Source organism: Ursus arctos, unplaced genomic scaffold (assembly GCF_023065955.2).
Source record: "Ursus arctos isolate Adak ecotype North America unplaced genomic scaffold, UrsArc2.0 scaffold_5, whole genome shotgun sequence".
Classification (NCBI taxonomy): domain Eukaryota; kingdom Metazoa; phylum Chordata; class Mammalia; order Carnivora; family Ursidae; genus Ursus; species Ursus arctos.
The window spans coordinates 12,549,179-12,572,297 of record NW_026623067.1 but is presented as its reverse complement, the minus strand read 5'-3'; the positions used below and the strand labels follow the sequence as shown (position 1 = coordinate 12,572,297).

General features: G+C 37.5%; 2 pseudogenes; both read left to right on the top strand.

Moving 5' to 3' along the window:
* Positions 1-2,354: 2,354 nt before the first annotated feature.
* On the top strand, positions 2,355-3,313 carry LOC125282922 (vomeronasal type-1 receptor 4-like; annotated as a pseudogene).
* Positions 3,314-16,045: 12,732 nt separating this feature from the next.
* On the top strand, positions 16,046-17,040 carry LOC113261935 (vomeronasal type-1 receptor 4-like; annotated as a pseudogene).
* The last annotated feature ends 6,079 nt before the right edge of the window (positions 17,041-23,119 follow it).

The following is a 23,119-nucleotide window of genomic DNA, read 5'->3' as shown; positions in this document are numbered from 1 at the left end:
TTTCTTCTCCAAAAAACCAATTTTCGCATTTAAGGCCTTGAACTGATTGGATGAGGCCCACCCCAAATATTGAGATAAATCTTCCTTATTTAAAATCAACTTATTGTAGATATTAAGTACCATTACAGCAACATCCAGACTAGTGTTCAACCAACCAACTGGGTCAAGTGACACATAAAGTTTAACCATCACAGCATGGTTGCTACAACCCTTTGCCATCTGCAAAGAGCAAATGTAAAGCCTCTCTGAGCAGATATCACCCAGAGCCTCAGATGACTTGTATGGTGTTTTATTTACCATGCTCAGACTTTTAGGGAAGGTAACCTGAAAGAAAAACTGAGATTATTAATGGAATGAAAAAAAACCCAGAGTCATGGGGTTTCAAGTGATACACAAGTGATTCATAGAGTTCTGTATAACTGTATTGCCCCTGGGGAGGAGAATTTAAAAGTGCAAAGTATGAACATGGCAGGAAAAAATGGAATTAGGAGGAGGAGTTAAAATGACAGAGGAGTAGGGGACCCTAATTTCATCTGGTTCCTGGAATTCAGCTAATACTTATCAAATCATTCTGAACACCTGTGAAAGCAACTGGACATCTCAGAAAAGAATTGCTGCAATTCCACAAATAGAAAAGTGTCCTCTTTTTGAAAGGTGGGAAGTGCAGAGATGTGAATCTGAGGTGATATAATGGACGATAAACCACGGAGGTGGGGAAAGCCTCTGTAAGTTTGGTACCAGAAAGTATTATAATCAGTGGAGCACAAAATCAGAACGTTTAGAAGTCTGCCTGAAAGGTGCTCAGGGGGCAAAGCCAGGCAGTATCCCCAGTGGGACAGCATGGTCTCAGGATCCCCACGGTCACAAAAAGAACGGGGGTGCCTAAATGTGACAGAGTTCCCAAGCATCAGAGAGGGGAAGCCAGCTGCAAACAGCTAGTCTGGGTGTTGGCTTTCTGCTCAGTGTTGCCATTAACTGCAAACCACTATGTGGTCCAGTTGATGAGGAAACAGAAGGCAAGCTGAGGACAAAGCAGAAACTGACACCCTGCAACCCGCCCACCAAGGGATGTATGTGACATTCCTCAGGCACTCCTGGCTGCCCTAAAGGACAAAGAGTTAACCTACAGAGACCACAATCCTGTAAGACTTGAATCTCCCTCAGTTTACAAATGTCTTAGTGATCTACAAGAACAAAACATTTCTATCAGGAGCCTAGCTTCCAGAAGGAAATGTAGATACAATTATATGTCCTCACAATCTGCAGCCTCCCTGAAGTCCCCAAATATCTTCATGTTAATGCCCTATTAGAGCGGTAAACAACCTTAACTTGAAAATGGCAAGAACCCTGGTATCCTGTGAGTCTTCTTTCACACATGAAAGTACTCTCTTGAAACCTCCCTTTTTCCTTACCTCCCCCAACCCCATAGTATATAATCAGCCACCCCACACAACCCCAGTGCAGCAGCTTTTTCTGCCATGGGTCCTGTCCCTGTGCTTTAATAAACCACCATATTGCACCAAACACGTCTCAAGAATTCATTCTTGATCATGGGTTCCGGACTCCACCACACCAAACCTCACCTATATTTCAAAACCACATCATATTGATGTGGGAAACAAAGGCAAAAGAAAAAATTTAATTTTCTTACTGCCTACAACCCATTGGCAAATCCTTGAAACAGGCTAAGTGATCCTCCTCTAGGAACTCAGCTGCCTCCATGTTAATACTTTGCTAATGGCAAAAGGCAATCTTAGCCCAATCCCCAGGATTCTGCTAGTCTACTCTAACATATAAAAATTATTTTGGAAACTTCCTTTATCTCTATCCCCAAGGTACATGTTGGCAATCATCCCCAAAGCATATGACCCACCCATATACATCTGAAAGGAATCATGACTTTTAGGAAGCAGTAATAAATGACCCTTTCCTAACAATAGCTAGCCCCCTCAAGGTCCAGAGAACTGTGCTGTCCTTAACCCCTTCCCAACTTCAACGTATATAATGGGCAACTCCTCAGGACACCAGGACAGCTCTTTCTGTTCCGGGGTCCTGTCCCTCTGCTTTAATAAAACCACCTTTTTGCACCATAGACATCTCAAGAATTCTTATAAATAAGACATGTTTGTCTTGACCTTAACGTTCCTCTGAAGTGACTTTAACAATTCTTGACATTTACATCTAGATCTCATTCTTCATATCCTGAGTGTTGGTAGAGCATCTGCACAACTTACTGCTGAGGGTGATTATACCTCATGGAGTCTTCTTAGGGTTGTCTTATTTCCATCAACCTTATAAATCATTTTGGTTCCCTTTTTAGCTCTGCAGAAGTGTATCCATAGTATAAGAGGTCGATGAATATCATAGTTCTAAATGAGACTATCTTGAAGTGTTCCTCATTCTCCAAGTGGGATTGTTTTATTGGGAGCACGTTGCTCCTTGTCTTACTCCTCAACACCTTCTTATTCCAGCCCCATGCAAAGAGGCCTATAGATTTGATATCCACCCATTTCACTTTAGCTAATAACTATTCTTTTCAGTGGGATTCCAGAAGTATTAAATGCCTTTGGAGTAAGAAATTTTCTAGACGATATTGGTTGTAAGGCAGTGGTTTACATATACAGAGTCACCCAGGGTCTTTCCCTCTGCACCACATCTTTTCTCAGTATTTTTCAGGCCATAATAATCACTTCCAACAACATCGATAGGCATGGCTCAAACCCAAAGTCTTCACACACATTTTTCCATCTCTCTTTTTTTTCCTAGATCACTAACATCAGATCTACATCCATGGCATCATAAGTGCTGTGTGAGGCCCCCTTCAACACCAATGAAGTTTCACAAATGTGTTACCTGACATGCTGTAGCAGGAGAGAACCTGATAAACTTAGGAGGCTGCTTTTGTAGGGGGCATTGGTTTATGAGATTTCCTGTGTGTGTACCACATGATCTGGACCAGTATGTCCTCAGTAACATTCCACAAGACCAGCCTCTGCCCAAGACGCTTTCCTGAAACTAAGACCACCCACAGGACCCTGGCATTTGTGAACTCTTTGTTTGTTTTTGTTTTTACTCAGCCAGTATCTGCCTTACCATTTACAGAAGTTATAGACAGCATGTACAAGGGCTGGAGAACATCACTACTTTTCACTCTTCTTGTTATCCAGCAGTCCGTCCTCTTGCACTGATGAAAAATAACAAATGATCTTCCCTAAACTATGCCTTTGCAAAGATGAGAAAGTCCTCTCTATAAACTATTTCTGTCAGACATTTGAATACCGTCACACGTTTCTCTGACACAAAAGGCATGTGATTATAATTTCCCACACCACAATTTTAAAGAGGTAAAATTTTGAAATGGCATTAATAAATTTTACTTTGAACATTTCATCAAACCATCGAGCTTCATGAACATACAAAATAAATGACCAGATACATGGAATAAAACTTGTTTGAGGGTGCCTGGGTAGCTTAGTGGATTGAGTGTTTGACTCTTGATTTTGGATAGGGTGGTGGGACTGAGCCCCACATCGGGCTCTGAGCTAAGTGTGGAGTTTCTTGAGATTCTTTCTCTCTGCCCCTCCCCCTACACACAAGCCCTCCTAATGTAAAAAAATAAATCTTTACAAAAACGTTTTAGAGTGTTGTACATGGATGGAGCTATCTTTGACCTTTCTTAAAATAATTGTCAAACATTTATGCTTATGATTACTTGGGTGCCCTTAATTTTTTAGAGATCTTCTCTAATAAGTTACAGTACCTACACTTGTTGAATATGCTTGACTGTCTTCATCAGTAAAAATATTTTATGTCTTTATTTTTATATAAGACCCAACAATACTTGAGTTTACTGTGTACTTTTGATTATATCTGATTTAATTATGGAGAGTGATGTAAGTGTAAATATAAATATGTTCCCTTCACACAATGAATACTGATCAAGATTTCCCAAAACAAAAAGGTATTATACATTCTGAAATACTTTATGAAACCCACATATTACTTTTTATTTACTTGGAATTATTTGCATCATTAGAAGTATTTCTTCAGTTTCTGCCCCATTTTTATAGACATACTTTTTTAATCAATAGTAGAAATTTTATCTATGTAGTTTTGTACTTCTATTAAAATATTTAACAATTCCCAAGTATCACAGTATAACATATTAGAAACGTAAAATTTTTTCTTGAAGACTAATAAAATCTCAATAAAATAATTATAAATGTAAATAAATGATAATAACTAGGTTAATTGAATTTAAATAAAAAGAATAATAAACTATTACAAAGAGTGAGAAAGCATATAAATATTTTAAAGACTTTATTATTTCTTTGAGAGAGAGAGAGAAAGAGCATGAGTTGGCGAGGGGCAGTGGGAAAGGGAGAAGGAGACTCTCTGCTCAACAGGGAGACTGATTCAGGGCTTAATCTTAGGACCCTGACATCATGAGCTGAGGTAGGGCAGACACTTAACCAACTGAGCCATCTGGGTGCCTCAATAATTGGAAATATTTTTGAACTGAGTTGTGTGCTCAATCAAATATAACTTGAATCTGATGAGAAAAAAAATGAGAAGCTTAATGGTGAAACTGCAGCTGCTCTCAGTACACGTATGAGTCATAAATCACAGACCTCTGTGATTCAAAGCTCCTTGAGAAAGAGAAAACTTGTAGCTAGAGCCAAAGACAGAGATCGAAGTAAATAGAGATTGAGGGAAAAAAATTCAACTAAGTACCTCTTATAATGGAAACAACTAATGTGTGAAGACACTCAAATGTTGAAACTAAAAAAGGACAAAAATTTCAATAGCTTAATTGAGACAAAGTTAAATTAACCACATGTGAAATATGAGACAAAAACTTGCACTTGTAATGGAAAGGCTACTATAATAATGAAAGAAAAATGCTGGTGGTTTTTGATAGGAGTAGCTTTAAATGTGTAGGTTTCCTTGGGTAGTCCAGACATTTTAACGATGTTTCTTCTTCCAATCCATGAACGTAGGATGTTTTTCCATTTCTTTACTTCTTCTTCAATTTCTTTCATAAGTATTCTACAGTTTTCAAAGTACAGATCTTTTACCACTTTGGTTAGGTTTATTCCTAGGTGTCTTATGGTTTTTGGTGCAATTGTAAGTGGGACAGATTCCTTGATTTCTTTTTTTGCTGCTTCATTATTGGTGTATAGAAAGGCAACAGATTTCTGTACGTTGATTTTATATCCTGTGACTTTGCTGAATTCATGTATTAGTTCTAGCAATTTTTTGGTGGAGTTTTTCAGGTCTTCTACATGGAGTATCATGTTGTGTGTGAATTGTAAAAGTTTGACTTCATCGTTGTTGAATTGGATGCATTTTATTTCTTTTTGTTGTCTGATTGCTGTGGGTAGGACATCCTGTACTATGTCAAATAACTGTGGTGAGAGTGGACATCTATCTCTGTCTTGTTCCTGACCAGGAGAGGAGCAACTCCCAGTTTTTTCGCATTGAGGATGTTGGTCTTTAGTATATGGCCTTTATGCTATTGAGGTATGTTCCTTTTATCTGTACTTTGTGGAGGGTTTTTATCAAGAATGAACATGAATAGAGTTAGAGTGTATTATGTTACATGATATAAGTGAGTGAGATAAAGACAAAACCATATAATTTCACTCATATGTGGAATTTTAGAAACAAAAGAGATGAACATATGGGGGGTGGGGTGAAAGAAAAGTAAAAAGAGAGAGGAAGACCCCATAAGTGAATTTTAATGATAGATAACAAACTGAGGGTTGATGGAGGGAGGTGGTTGGTGCATGGGCTAGAAGGGTGATAGGTATTAAGAGGGCATTTGTTGTGATGAGCACTGGGTGATGTATGTAAGTGGTGAGTTACTGAATTCTAAGTCTGAAACCAATATTGCACTGTATGGTAACTTACTAGAATTTAAATAAAAATTTGGGAAAAAATAATGAAAGAAAGTTAAATTAACTGAGAAGAAATATCTGTCCTCACATTTTGTACAATGAAAAGAGTAACTCCATAAAAGCTTAGTGCTTTTAGAATCTGGTAAACTTAACTGACCACTAATTTTATAGAAACTGCTGTACAAATAAAGATGTTATACATGCACCCAATGATAACTATGAATTGAACACCTATAATATACGCAGAAAACATACAGGGAAAGACTCCAAGTATAACAAGAAAGAAAATCATCAAACCACAAAAGAAGAGACCAAGAAAAGAAGGGAACAGAGAAGAACTGCAAAAACAACCAGAAAACAACTAACAAAATGGCCATAAGTACATGCCTATCAATACTTACCTTAAGTGTAAATGCACTAAATCCTTCGATCAAAAGATATGGGGTGACTGATGGATTTGAAAAAACAAGACTCATCTATATGCTGCCTATAAAAGACTCACTTCAGACCTAATGACACACACAGATTGAAAGTGAAAGGCTGGAAAACATATTTTCATATGCCATATAAATGGAAACGAAAAAAAAAAAAAAAAACCCCAACAGTGAAGCAATACTTACATCATACAAAATAGACTTGAAAACAAAGACTGTAGAAAGAGAAAAAGACAGGCACTCCATAATGATAAAAGGATCAATACAATATGAGGAGACAACAATTGTAAATATCTATGCACATAGGAGCTCATAAATATGTAAAGCAAAAATTAAAAGACTGAAAGGGAGAAAATAGCAGTACTAAGTCATAGTAGAGGAGCTTAACACCCAGTTACATCAACGGATGGATCATTCAGGCAGCAAATCAACAATGAAACAGTGGCTTTGAATGGCACGTCAGACCAGATGGACATAACTGATAAGTACACAGAACCTTAGATCCAAAAACAACAGAGTACACATTCATTTCAACTGCAAGGAACATTCTCCAGGACAGATCTTGTTAGGCCACAAAATAAGTCTAAATAAATTTAAAAAGATTATATTCATACTGCGCATCTTTCCTGATCACAGCAGTATGAAACTAGAAATTAGGTACAAGAAATAATTTGAAAAAGCACAGACATGTGGAGATTAAACAACATGCTACTAAGGAAGAAACGGGTCAACCAAGAAATCAAAAAGAAAATTTGAAAATAAAAGGAGACAAATGTAAATAAAAACTGAGTGATTCAGATCTTTGCAAAAGCAGTTCTAAAATAGAAGTTTATAGCAATACAGTCCAATCTCTAGAAACAAACAAAAGAAATCTCAAATAATCTAATCTTACCCCGAAAGGAAGTAGAAAGAAGAAAAACAATGCTCAAATGTAGTAGAAGGAGTAATTAATAATGATTAAAGCATAAATATATGAAATAAAGACTAAAAATAATAGAAAAACTTAATAAAACTAAGAGCTGATTCTTTGAAAATATAAGCAAATTTGATAAACCTCAAGCTAGACTCCTAAAGGAAAAAAATAAAGGACTCAAATAAAAAAAATGAGATACGAAGGTGTAAAGAACCAACACACAGAAAGAGAAAAGATTGTAAGAACTTATTATGAAAAATTATATGTCAACAAGTTGGACAATCTAGAAAAAATGGATAAATTTCTAAGAACATAATAATTTTCCAAAACTGAACTAGGAATAAATAAACAATTTGAGCAGACTGATTACTACTCATAAAATTAAATTAGTAATAATCAAATTTTTAACAAACAAAAGTCTAGAAGGAGATGACTTTACAGCTACGTTCCAGCAAATACTTATAGAGAAGTTAGTACTTATTCTTCTCAAGCTATTTCAAAAATGCAAGAAAATGGAAAACTTCCAAATTCATTCTATGAGGCCAGCATCAATCACACTGATACCAAAATCATATAAAGACACCACAAACAAGACAAAGCAAAACAAACAGACAAACAAAATGTTCAGGCCAATATCCCTGATGAACACAGATGGAAATTTCCATAAAAAATATTTGCAGGTATGCCTGGGTGACTCAGTGGTTAAGAGTCTACCTTCGGCCAGGGCGTGATCCCAGGGTCCTGGGATCAAGCACCACATCAGGCTCCCTTCTCCACTGGGAGTCTGCTTCTTCCTCCCACTCCCCCTGCTTCTTCCCCCCACTCCCCCTGCTTGTGTTCCTCTCTTGCTGGCTGTGTCTCTCTCTGTCAAATAAATAAATAAAATGTTTAAAGAAACAAAACCAAAAACAAAATATTTGCAAACCTAGGTCAAGTATACGTTACAAAATCATTTACCATGGTCCAGTGGGGCTCATTCTAGGAATGCAATATTCACAAATCATTCAAGATAGAATGATAGAGCACCTTACCAAATGAAGGATAAAATGGATATGATCATCTCAATAGATGCAGAACAAGCATTTGACAAATTCCAATATCCATTTATCATAAAACCCTTAATAAAGTGGGATTAGTGGGAACATAACTCATCCTAATAAAAGTCATATATGAAAAAACAATAGATAATGCATTATTTGAAGGTGAAGAACTGGAAGTGTTTCTATAAGATCAGGTCCAACTCATCGCTTTTATTCAACATTATACTGGAAGTCTTAGCCACGGCAATCAGAAAAGAAGAATAAAAATAATTCAAACTGGTAAGGTAAGAGTAAAGCTGTAACACTTTCTAGATGACATGATATTATAGATTGAAAATCGTAAAAGCCCTATCAAAGAATTTTAAACTGATAAATGAATTCAGTAAAGTAGTAAGATTCAAAGGTAATATACAAAAATCTCTTGCATTGGGGCTCCTGGCTGGCTCAGTCAGTAGAGCATGTGACACTTGATCTCAGGGTTATAAATTCAAGGCCTATGTTGGGTATAGAGATTCCTTAATAATAAAATGTTTAGGGGAGCCTGGGTGGCTCAGTCGGTTAAGCATCCCACTCTTGATTTCAGCTCAGGTTTTGATCCCAAGGTTCTGGGATTGAGCCCTATGATGGCCTTTATGTTGGGCATGGAGCCTACTTAAGAAAAAATAAATGAAATCTTTAAAAAAATCTGTTGCATTTCTATATACTGCTAATGAAATAGCAGAAAGAAACTAAGAAAATAATTCCACTTACAAATGTATCAAAAAGAATAAAATATCTAGGAATAAACTTAATGAAGAAAGTAAAAGACCACAGGTGCTGACTTTAATTAAATACATTTCTAAGCTCATCAAGAGAATTTGTTGTAATTTGTGATTCCTCTGGACAAATCAAGAAGTTCACTCTGCACAAATCAGTTTCCAGTCCTTGGGGATGCAGCAATCTGCCCCTCCTACAGCCCTGGATCCAGGCCCCTGCACCCAGCTGCAGCCATCAGAGGTGTCCCCTGCACTGCTGAGGAGCTCACATGAAGTAAGTCCTCTCCCTGTCTGCAGCTCTTGCTTGAAGGGAGAGACCTGGCCTTTTTTCCAAGAATTTGCTTTTCCAATTCTTTTTTTGTTTCAGATTCTTCTTATGCTAAGTCCTTTGTCTTTCACAGTAAGTCTCTTCTCTCTGTGGTCCTACTCCCACACTTTCCATTTTTTCCCTTATCATTTTCTTTCTATCCCATTTCTCTCATCTCTTTCCTGTTATACTTTTTACACTTCTGTCTTCTCCTTTTATTGCTCTTCATCTCTAAATCTCATTGCTCTGATTAAAATTATCGAGTTTTTCTTTCACTCTGCAATCTTCAAACTCACCTCTTATATTGAAATGTGTTTATTTTTAATATACCTGAGTTTTTATGTTTGTTTATGCCTTTACTAATCTTCCACCTTCTGGGACTGTTTTCATCCATTCTCATTTCTCTGACTTTATTTATTGACTTTAAAACTATATTTTTAATTTCCTCTTGAAGTTTTTCCTGCTTTTCCTTTTATCTTCCAGTTTTGTTACTCCCTTTCTTTTCTGTGCTTCTATTTTATTAAATGCATATATTTTATTCCTTTCTGTAATTTCTTTACATTCTTTAACATAGTTTCTGTACTATTTTTCATTCTTCTACAATGCCCTTTCACATAAGACTAGGCACCTCTTACTGTCATTCATATGTGCTCTGCCTTACTCTTGCAGTTGTTCTAATTTAATAAACTTAAAAGCTTTTAGTGAGTTTATTTTCACTCTCGTTTATTCCTGTATATTTTTCTTTTCTTGTATAAGTCTTCTAAGTCTCTCTTTGCAAGTCTAATTTAAAAATCATTTAAAATATTTTCTGGACCAAAAACGTGGCAAACAATTCATAAACTTGTAAAAACATTAAGAAAAATGCTGGGGAAATTTTCAATTCTTTCCAAATTTATATATCTCTGTATAATACTCTATAAAATATATCATTCCCACATTCAGATTTATAAACTAATGTGAAAAGTAAAAGCTGCTCTAAGATGCATTTCTATGTGTTTTTGCTTCCATGATTTTTACTTATCCAAGTTTGTATGAATTTATATTGTTTATAAATTCATCTCATTCTTTTTCTTTTCTTACTAATTCAGTCTACTCCCTCCCATCCTTTGTTTATGTTATTAGTGTTTTTTCCTCTTTCTTTCATGCCCACTTCTCTTTTTTCCTCTTTTTTTTTCCTATTCTCACAACTCTTTTTGTTGATTTGGAGTTTTAATTTTTAATTCATTTTTCCATTTGTTGCCATATATGGCAATAAATTTGTATTTTTTGTTTGTTTGTTAATTTTATTATTTTTTCATTATTGTTGTTTGCTTTGACACCCTGTTCCTTACACTTACAAGTGATTTCTGATGTTTAAATTATACCAATTTATATCTTTTTGTGCTTTATGATTCTTGTTGATTATGTTGGGGAGGAAATTCTTTTCTTCTCCTCTTTTATGTTGGGTCTGGGGCCTGCAAATTAAACCTCCTAAAGACAGATGAACAGAAGGAAAAAAAACCCCAAATTTGTTCATGGGCCTATGGGAACTCAAAAGAGAACCTTGTAAATTATTAAAATTAGGAACTTGTATTCATAATTTCAATAAGGAAATGGAGTGAGGCTGAAGAGGATTTATGAGATGAACAGATAGGTTTCCAGGGGAACAAGAGGCAGATACAAAAAGTTTGTGATGATCATTGTCTATGAAGGTGTAAGTGGTATTTTTCATCCTTTTCATGGCAATAAAAAAAACCCCTAGAGAAGGGATTTTTTTTTTTAAATTTTGATTCCCAGAAGTTCATGCTTTCAGTGAGGTAAAAGAATCTCCTAGAAGGCTTTTTTTCTACAACCATTGAATCTCAAATGTCTTTAATTTAAAATAATCTTCATCATAACTTTGAGAGTTTAAGTTGGTCTCCACAACCCTATCTGTTTTCAAAGAAGTTTCTTTCTCAGATAACCAATGTTCTGGAAAAGTATTCTTTATTCTTGATTTCCTAAAATTCCCCATTTCATGTTTTCTAATTTATTCTGATGGACATATATCCCAATATTTCTTCTATTTCTTGTGAAACTTTACTTTTACCATAATCCTCTCTTTGCTTCTGTGCCTTTTTTATTTGCACAATTTTCTGTAGCTGTTTGCCTGCCTCCACCTGTGTTCTGTTGTTTGTTTTTCTCTCTCTTTCCCCTCATTCTGTTTAGCTGATTTCCCTCTTGGGATGACACCGCTTACACCACCCTGTGCTTTCTAGTTTTACTTGGTCCTTCATATATATTGTCCCTCTCTTTACTTTTTCAATTTGGTTAACTGTCGTCTACTGATTTTTATTCTCTTTCTCCTATGTTTCCTTTCATCTCTTCCACCTATTTCCTCATTTCTTTTAACCATTCTCTCCACATACTGCCTTGTGTTTTTTCTTCATGTTTCTTGGGTCTTCATCATCCTCTGATCTGACAAACAAAATATAGAAATGATTTGTCAAGTTCAATTCAACAAAAGCGTTTAGATTCTACTGAAAATTATATTTTCATTTTATTTCATAAATTTTGCATTTTATTTCATAAATTTTAAATATACATAACAATTGACCTTTCATAAGAGTGGATATTTGAATTTATAAATGTCAATGTAGTGCTACTTATTTCTCTCTTTCTTAACTTTTGTGAATTGATTTATATAATTTTATCCAAGAAATATTTGCATAAATTTGAGATTATGTCATAGTATTACTGTTGTTGTAAATCTTTTATTTTCTAAAATTACATTGTCTAGTCAAGGAAATAACTTTCAAAAGCATGAAGTGCAGTACCTATTGTAATATTTTTCTGTAGAGTTTTAACCTTATTTTCAGTGTAGACCATATTATCATCAGTAAACGATTATAATCACAATTTTTTGGTCTTTTGGAGTGATTATCCTTTTAAATTCTTTACCACATATGTTAAGAGATGAAATGCAATAAAAATCGGAAATGAATAGTTGGTACACTTATGACATTTCTGACTAATAATCCTGTGGGGATTCATAATGTATTATGTTGTGCTGTTTAAATCAGGGAGCTATCCTGCACAGCGTTAATGATTTCCTTTGTATTTATAATATACTATAGAATTTTATTTTTGTCATAAATGGATATTAAATGTATATGAATGTATTTTCCCATTTACTGTGATAATCATGTGCCTTTCTTCTTCAGGATGTTAATATGGACAATTATGTAAAGAGATTCCCTAAAGGTAAGACATCTTAGCATTTCTTGGTAAATCTAAACTCTTAACATTACATTATTCTGGTTTATATCTTTTTGCATACAGTTTACAATTATTTAGATGTATATTTATGTATTTTATTGAGGTGAAATGAATATAACATAAAATTAACCATCTTACAGTGTGCCTTTCAGTGGCATTTATAATATTTGCAATGATGTACAACCACCACTTTAAGTTTCAAAACATTTCATCACCTCAAAGAAAGCACAGACCCCCCTCCCCACCCAGTCACTCCTCTATCCCTTATCCTTCCAATCTCTAGCAACCACATGTCTGCTTTCTGTCTATGGATTTATGCATTTTGGAGATTTTGTATAAATACAATCATACTATATGTGATTTTTGGATTGTGAGTGTTTTACTTCTAGGCTAGGCTTTCTCATGCAAGTGTGATCATGTCAGTAGTTAACTGGGGAATGACTGGTGTCCCATATGGGCTTTGATGTTGCTTGGAATGGAATGGCTTCACATATAGTTTTGGAATTTGCCTGAAGATTTCTTCTCTGTGGTTGCTCATTCCATAAAAGGCTAGGATGCTTCACATGGTGGAGTGGTGGGTTTGCAGTGAGGAAGAACAACAAGCTCCACCGAAGGTGATTTATCAAGATTTTGCTTGTGTCATGTTTACTCAAGAGTGACTGGCCAATACAAGCCACATTAAAGGGACGGAGAAAAGCCTCCTCATGGGTGCAACTTCAATGCCAGGGGAGAATTTATTGGCATTTTTGCAGTCTGCCACTTCACGGGATCAAGAGCAAATGAAATGTAATTGGAGACAGGGAGTAGAGACAATTCCTCAGAGGAGAATTGCTCAAAAGAGAAGAAGAGAAGTTATTCAAGAAATGTTCAAGATACACAGTACATTTGCATGTTGATGGGGGAAATTTGATAATGCCCAAGAGAGAAAAGAATAACAGAAGAGAGGGTCTTGAGCAGGAAGGATATTTCCAGATTTGTTGCACAAAGCCATGGATGGACTGTGACAAAAAGCATAGACAATCCATTCTCAGAGCCAGAGGACAAAGCTGAGGTTCTGAGCAAGGATGCAGAAAGTGAGATTGATGTACTGGTAGAATTTGGGGGAATATCTTTTGATTGCTTTATTTTTCTAAATTATATATGAAGATCATTGATGGATGAATGAATGAGGAAAATATGGTATATATGTATGCACACATGAACATATATACACTTATAGAATGGAATATTATATATATAATATATATACAAGGTGTATATATATAATGGCATATTATTCATACAGAATGGAATATGTCTATATATATACACACACAATAGAATATGATTGTTTCATAAAAAACAAGGGATCTTGCCTTTGCAAGAACTTGGTTGGAACTTGTTGGTATTATGTAAAGTTGAATAAGTCAGTCAGAAAAAAACAAATATTGTATGACCTCACTTCCACGTGGAAATAAAAAAATTCTCAAAACATCCACTGAATTCATAGATACAAAAATCAGACTGGTAGTTGACAGAAGTGGAGTTTGGAGGGTGGGTGACATGGGTTAAATGAGTCAAAAGGTGTGAACATCTAGCTATAAAAGAATAAGTCATGGGGACGTTATGGGCAGCATGGAGACCATAGTTAATGGTTCTGTACTGTATATTTGAAAGTTGCTTGGAGTGTGGAATTTAAAAGGTGTCATTTCAAGAAAGAACATTTTACTATGTGTGGTGATGGATGTTAAATTGACTTATGATGTTGACCATTTTGCAGTATATACAAATATCAAATTACTATGATGTACATCTGAAACTAAAATAATATTTCATTTCAATTATATCTCAGTGGAAAATATGCAATGGACCATCAATTGAATATGAGATTTGGAGAGGATTTGTTGGTATTTTGAGAAAGGACAAGTTATGAAATAGTCATCAAGAGGAGTGAAATAGTGAGTACTCAAGGAATACTCTTCAAAAGTTAGTGTGATTGCTGGCTGAAACGAAAGCTCACTGAAGCTAAGTGTTGAAGAATTTAACATAAGTTCACTTAATATGGTTATGTCTTTTTCTCTAGCCTTGTTTATCTTTGTAGAGTGATGTGAACTAGGCAGACTGTGTGCATGTGAGGACTATAGAAGCAAGAATAAAAGTGATGGCATCACATGCTTTTGTAGGAAATGATTATAATCCTGGATCAAGGAAGTTTATGTGAAGAGATGAGATTAGGAGATCTTGTGGAGAGTAAGGAGATCAATGTTTTGCAGACCCAGGAGATGTCAAAGTAATTTTGGAGTCAGAGATTACATAAACTAAGGTGGAAATAGCTGGTACCAGGAGGATGAGATGCTTGAAAGTGAGACTTAATGAGTTTACAATAGTGACAATGACAAACTCTAATATGTGGGTAGGAGAGTGTGGGTGAGTTGGGGGAAGGCTGAGGCAAGAGTGTTGGAAGAGAGGAAATCACAAATGTGAGAGAGGCTGAGGATACTGGACAGGTCCTTTGTGTGGATCATATGATCACCAAAGATATGACAGGAGGTGAATTGGGGAATATTACATTGAGTCAAGGGCTAAGAAGGGGAGTGATTAGGGGTGAGTAGATAACCTCCAAGTGGACAGTGGTTCCTGTAGAATGATGACAAGTTGCTTCAATGCTGGATTGATGAAGAATTATCTGAAAGTGCTGGGGATCAAAGAAGATATTTCCACCTTCAGGCCTGGTGATATAGGGGACACGGAAGAGATAGATCCCACTTCCTGTGAGAGATTGAAGAGAATCAATGACTTTAGTGTAGAATAAAAAGCTGAAGTGAATTTCAAAACAGAAGTGGAGGATGCAGTGTACTGGCCCAGGAGGTGATGTGATATCATGTATATTGGAAGGGTCTTGGAGTTGGGAAAGGAATGTGGCAGGGTTAGGAATGGCATTTAATGATTCAGATGGTCTTGTGTGACTCTGGGGATGGGGTCTACTCCTGGTGAATGACTATAACAACAATGTGTGTCATGAGCAGTAGAAGTGGAAAAATATGCATTAAAATACATAATAATTTTCTATTATTCATGGCAGAAGATGGAAATTCATTCAAGTATTTGAGAGGAAGTTCAGAACATACACATAGAACATAAATGGAATCTGTATAAATCTGAAATAATGTTTTTAATGAACAAAAACAACTTCATCAGATTACTCAATTTATTTCTTAGAATTACAGTTATGTTTTCATAAAAAGCCTGTTTTACATCAACCCGTATATTCCTGTGCAGTGACATCAATAATCCTTGATATTTACCTCTAGAACTGATTCTTACTTCTGAATGTTGTTACAGAGCATCTGCACAGCCTCCTGCTGAGGATGATCTTACCTCATGGAGTCTCCATGTGATCCCATTATTTCCATCAGGCTTGCAAACCATTTTGGGTTCCTTTTTAATCTGTGCAAGAGTGTATCAAAGTATAAGAGGCCAATGAATGTGATGGTTTCAAGTGATACTATTTTGGGAGTATTCATTCTCTCTCAAATTGGGATTGGTTTTATTGGAAACACATTGCTACTGGTATTGCTCATCAACACCTTCTTAGTCCAGCTACATACAAAGAAGCCTGTAGATTTGATATTTATCCATTTAATTTTAGCGAATGTCATGACGATTGTTTTCAGTGGGATTCCAGAAGTAATGAATGCCTTTGGAGTAAGAAATTTTCTAGATGACATTGGTTGCAAGGTAGTGATGTACCTGTACAGAGTCACCCGGGGTCTTTCCCTCACACCACGTCTTTCCTGAGTATTGTTCAGGCCATCCTTATCACTCCCAGCAACTCTAAGTGGGCATGGCTCAAGCCCAAAATCTGCACATACATTTTTCCTGCCTTCTGTTCTTTCTGGATCACCAATATGCTGATCTACATCCATGTCATCATAACCATTGTGGCCCCGTACAACACTACAGAACTTGACAAATTCTATTCTCTGACACACTGTATTGGGAAGAACCTGATTATATTCAGTCAGCTGTCTTTCGAGGGTGCATGGTCTTACGAGATTTCCTCTGTGTGTTCCTCATGGTATGGAGCAGTGCGTACATGGTAAAGTTCCTTTTCACACATCGCAAGACAGTGAAGCATCTCCACAGGACCTGCCTCAGCCCAAGACCCTCTCCTGAAACCAAGGCCACCCACACAATCCTGGCACTGGTGAGCTGCTTTGTTTTCTTTTACTGGAGTAATAGCTTCCTTACCATTTATGTATGTTATAAACGTAAGATAAAAGGTCTGGAGAACATCACTATAATTCTCTCCCTTTGTTATCTGGCAATCTGTCCTTTGGTACTGATCAAAAATCATAACAAACTATTCTTTCTGAACTGTGCTTTTGCAAAGATGAGAAAACCCTCTGAACACACAATTTCTGTCAACATATGATGCCCTCACACACTTTTCTGACACAAAGGGCCTCAATTAGAATTGCCCACTCTTAAATTAGGGAAGGTCAAATTGTGAAGGAGTGTTAAGAATTTTCCCTTTGGACATCTCTTAACTCATCCAGCTTCTTGAACATAGGAGATAAGTGGCTTGTCTTGTGGAATAAAAGATGTTTGAGACAGTTACACCTGGATGGTGCAATCTTTATCTTATAATCCTTCTGAAGAATTCATTTTGATTTTTTTGCATTACCATATTTTTTAAGAGTTTTTTCGTAATATGACAGATCTATTGGTTGAGTTATAGTAAGTACACTTGCTGAATTGTTCTAGACAGATCTTCTCTTAGACCAAAAGACTTGATATCTGCACTAATCCATACTTTACACCTTGGAGTCAATACATGAATTCATCATATGTTATCAGTTATATCTAGTTTAACCATAAACAGTTATATGTGTAAATACAACCATGTTTCCCTCACTTTATGAGTAACACCCCAATCCCCAAAAAACCATCCTCATATACTTTATGAATCCCCACTTTACTTCTTGTATGCAAACCCTTCAACCTATTTGCATCACTGGAGGTATTTCTTGAATAGTTCTGTTTTTTGAGGACATGTTTGTTGTGTCAATAGCCAAATACGTTTTCTTTGTAGATTTCTACTTTTAGAAAGAAATATGGAGCCATTCCCTTCTGTCCCATTACACTGTACCTGAAAACCTCAAAAATTCTGCCAAAAAAGAGCTAAAATTTTCAACAAAATATTCTAAGATGTTTTTCCCCTATGAACTATACTCAAACAAGTATATGGGAGTGAACATCACACTGAAAGTGAAGCTGTTCTCAGCACATGAGTGACTCTTACAGCACAGACTTCTCTTCCTCACAGCTTCTCAGGAAAGAGAAAAATGGGATTTGGAGCCAGAGAACAGAGACTGACTGATGAGGTAAAAAGAAAAAAAAAAAAGAAAAGAAAAGAAAGGAAAAGAAAAGGAAATTCAGCTAGATAAAAACAAGGAAGGCATGAAGACACTCAAACTGAACACAATTACAATATGCAAATACTAATTTTTAAAAGCTAATGTGAGTATTTCTAAACTGTCAGACAAAAACTGGGACTTGCTATGGAGAGGGTACTATAATAATGATAAAGGTTAAGACAACAGGGATGAAAAAATTGCCAGCTGCCCCAGGTTCTGGTTCCTGTTTCCTGGTAGGTAGGAATACCCTGGTCCTTGTGCACAGGAGGGCAAGTCTATAGATGCTGAAAGGGTGGTTAGTAAAATAATTTGTCTAAAAAAAGAAAGACGTTTTGCTAAAAAAATTGCTTTGCTAATCAAAGAGCCTAGGTGGTTTCAAACAGACTTGCTGACCTCTACAGCCTGGGAAAGTTCTGGTCCTTCAATCCTCAAGGCCATTTGTCTATCTGCTACAGATCAAGGGACTTGGGTCAGCAAGTAAAGAGTGTGCTATCTTGAAATAAGTAAACCCTTAGGACTGGCTGGAGTGCTGTTACAGGCCCTAGTCAACCATTAAACTAGATATAAACCAGTCTTCTCAGGCACTGAGATCAAGTACTGACTCTTCTCTGCCTAGTAAACAAGATTAATTTAAGTGTCAGTGTTTTTTTCAGAGAAACAGAACCAATAGGATACATACACACACACACACACACACACACACACACACACACACACACACACACACATTGCTATACCTACACCTATTGATTTATTTTAAGGAATCACCTAACTTGACTGTGAAAGCTGGAATATCTGAAATATGTAGGGCAGGCTGGCTGTCCTCAAATTCAGGTAATGTCTGATGTTCCAATCTTGAGTCAAATTTCCATATGGTGCTTGGAAACTAGGCAGGATTTCCATGGTAAAGGCTTGAACTAGAATTTCTTCTTCTCCGACGAACCAATTTTTACGTTTAAGGCATTGAACTGATTGGATGAGGCCCACCCTCAATATTGAAAAAACTCTTCCTTATTTAAAACCAACTTACTTTAGTTGTTAACTATATCTATAAAATACCATAACAGCAACACCCAGAGTAGTATGTTTGACCAACCAACTGTATCAAGTGACATATAAAGTTTAACCATCACAACATGGTTACTACAACCCTTTGCCATCTGCAAGGAGCAAATGTAAAGCCTCTCTGAGCAGATATTGCCCAAAGCTTTAAATAACTTGTATGGTGTTTTATTTGCAATACTCAGCCTTCCAGGCAACATAACCTGAAAGAAAAGGCGACATCATTGATGGAATGAAAAAAACAAGCACAGACATGGGGTACCAAGTGAGACACAAGTCATTCATAGCGTTCAAAATAACTGTATTGCCTCTGGGGAAGAGAATTTAAAAGCCCAAAATATGAACATGTCAAGAATAAATGGAAATGGGAGGAAGAGTTAAGGTGACAGAGGAGTAGGGGACCCTAATTCCATCTGGTCTCTGGCAATCAGCTAGATAGTTATCAAATCATTCTGAACTCCTGTGAAAGCAACTGGACACCTGAGAAAAGAATTGCTGCAATTCTACAAATAGAAAAGTGACCACTTTTTTCAAGGTGGAAGGTGTGGTGATGTGAATCTGATGCTATATAACAGAGGATAAACCACGGGGGGGGGTTGATGGGGGGAGTCTCTGTAAGTTTGGTAACAGAAAGTGTTACAAGCAGTGGAGCAGAAAATCAGAAATTTTAGAAGTCTGCCTGAAAGGTGCTCAGGGGGCAAAGCCAGGCAAAATCCCAGTTGGGACAGCATGGTCTCAGGATCCCCAAGGTCAATAAAGAATGAGGGTGCCTGACCATGGCAGCGTTCCCAAGCATCACAGAGGGGAAGCCAGCTGCAAACAGGGAGTTCAGGTGCTGGCTTTCTGCTCAGTGTTGCCATAAACTGCAAACTGCTATATGGACCATGGTGGCTCTCCAAGCAGGGACCCACCAAGAGGCAGAACCAAGGGGACACCCCACTCCTTTCCCCAGGAGTAGTGGCACATTGTGGGCTGCAGGAGTCCATACATTTTAGAGACTCGTAATGGGGTCATGTGCCTGAGATAAAAATGCTCGGTCATATGCTGGGGGAGCATAGAGTTTCAATGGAAAGAGGGAGACCAAGTGATTGACTGCTTTTCTGTGAGGGCTCACTGAAGAGTGAGGGGTGTGAACTATCAGCTCTGGGGCTAGAGATCAGGGTGCTGCCATTTTCATCTCCACACCCAATTAGTGCTGACAGCCTTCAGGGAACAAAATTACCACATTAAGCAAAGTGGTGCCCCTTACACTGAGCCTGGCCCCGTGGCAAAGGTGATAAAATTCTTCCCAAAGACAACTGAGAATCAGTGCAACAGGCCCTTCCTCCAGAAGAGAAGGAGGAATTTCTGGCTAATACCCAATTTACTAATCATAAATAACTGCAAAACCTCAGCTCTTAGGGAAATCAGTATATAGGGTCCATGGTTTTTCTTATTATTCTTTAAGCCTTTAGTCTTACTTTTTTTTTCTTTTCACCTATTTCCTTATTGTATCAACTGTTATTTAAAGTCTTTTTTTTAATTTTCATTTTACATTATATATATATGTGTGTATATATAAAATTTGGTTTCCTTCCCTTGTATTTAATTTTATTTTTGAATGTATGTAAGTTTTTCTTTCTTTCCTATTTTGAGATCTAGTTTCTTCTAACAAACAGACCAAAATACACCCAGGATCTAGTTTATTGTTCTGTTCTATTCAACTTATTGTTAGATTTTACTCTCTCTCTTCTTGGTGTCAGTTCTCTTCTGATTTGTTTAGTGCATCTTTCTCTGGTGTCGTTGTGCTATTTTTGTATTTTCTCTCTCATTTATCTATTCTTTTCTAGACATAATGACAAGACAGAAGAACTCATCCCAAAAGAGACAATAAGAGGCAATACTCACTGCTTGGGACTTAATCAATATGGATATAAGTAAGATGTAGGAACTAGAATTCAAAACAACTATTATAAGGATACTAGCTGGCTTGAGAAAAGCATAGAACACACTAGAGAATTCCTTTCTGGGGAAATAAAAGAACTAAAATCTAATCAGGTAGAAATAAAAAAAGGCCACTACTGAGATGCAATAAAAAATGGAGGCTGTAACTGCTAGGATAAACAAGGCAAAGAGAGAGTCAGTGATATAGAAGACAAAATAATGGAGAATAAAGAAGCTGATAAAAAGAGAGATAAATAACTACTGGATGATGAAGGAAGTGTTGCGGAAAAATAGAATCAGACCGGGGAGAGAGCAAGTGACACTCGGAGAAGTGGGAAAGCTTGGATTTATTTTATACTGGCAGACTCAGATGAAGTCCTGCTCCAAATTCTGGGCCCTGGACAACGGGGTTACAGGGCTTTATAGGGGACTGTAGGCAGTCAGTCCCCAAGGGCTATGCTGACTGCTGGTAGGTGGGTATGAACTGGGGGAGCAGGGGCTGCTTTGGGTGGGAACATTAGTGCAGATAGCCTGTGGCGGGAAGCCTGTTAACAGAAGCAGAAAGGGCTGGTTATCTCTGGCTCCGTAGGGCTTCTGGTTCTCTCTAGCTTATTGTTAGTAACTTTCCATCTTGTGGGGCCTCCTGGCCTGGGCCTGCTCTGGGCTGTCTCCCTCTTCATTCCTCCCTTTTGATGCCTTTTCTAACTTAGAATGGGCATCAACCATGACCATTGGGTTTCTTGCTGGTCTAGACCATTGAGTTACCAGCAGTGGATTTTACCAAACAACCTCACTGTACCTCTATAGACTATGGCTAGAGCGATTTTCTGTATCCAATTCCAGTCACCTGGGGCTGACTCAGCTTCAGCTACAGAGAACACTGGGGTCGCAAGTACCACCATTATTACTGGTATAGGATGGCACTGGGACTTTAGGGTCCAAATGTTCTCTGTTGTGTTCCTCAAGCTTCTACCATGTGTTGACCAGTCAGCCTCCAGGTTTGCAACTGGAGCAAGGTTGTGGACTCCTTAACCAGGGGAGTGTGGGTTTCCTTAGGGCATCAAGTGGGGCCGGAGGCCCTCTTGGTGGCCTCGGGTTGGTGGGTCATCTCCTGGATCTTTAACTTGAGGGGGTCAGTCAGGTCCCAAGCTGTCTGCCAATTGTCAAGGTCTGCAGGGGCCATTGCCTTTTTTACGCAGGAACAATGGATCTGATGTGGGAACAGAAGGCAAGCTGAGGACAAAGCAGAAACTGACACCCCCCAACCCCCCAGCCCCCATGGGATGTATGTGACATTCCTCAGGCATTCCTGGCTGCCCTGAAGAAAAAAGAAATAATTAACCTATAGAGACCACAATCCTGCAAGACCTGAGTCTCCCTCAGTTTACAAATGTTTTAGCAGTCTACAAGAACAAAGCATTTCTATTAGTAACCTAGCTTCCAGAAGGAAATGTAGATACAATTAAATGTCCTTATAATCTGCGGCCTCCAGGAAGTTCCCAACCATCTTAATGTTAATGCCTTGCTAGGGGGAAAAGCAACCTTAACTTGACATTGGCAAGGCCTCTGGTATCCTGCGAGTCTTTAACATATGAAAGTACTCTCTTGAAACCTACCTTTTTCCTTATCCCCCAACCCCATAGTATATAATCAGCCACCCCTCACAAACCCTGGTGCAGCAGCTCTTTCTGCCCATGGGTCCTGTCCTTGTGACTTAATAAACCACCAATTTTGCACCAAAGGTGCCTCAAGAATTCTTTCTTGGTCGTCGGCTCCAGATTCCACCCCACTGAATATAGGTGAGGACCTATATTCCGCAACCTCATCAGATCCAGGGAGTGATACCTGCAAATTTAGCAGCAGTGGGAGTTGCCAGTATTACTAGATGGGGCCCGTGCAAGTGCATTGGAGCAGTTCCTTCTTCCAGTCTTTTACCCATACCATGTCCCCCAGTTGTTGGGGGTGGGTCCAGTTACTCATGGGCATAGGGGTCCTTTTGAAAACTTCTCGGGAGATATGCCTTAGAGTTTTTCCCAGGGCTTGGAGGTGTCGGGACACTTCTAAGTCTTTAATCTGTTTGAGGTGTCTTCCAAGCCTTATTATGGGGGGTGGCCTGCCACAGAGCCTTTGAGGTGAATTATAGCTAGGT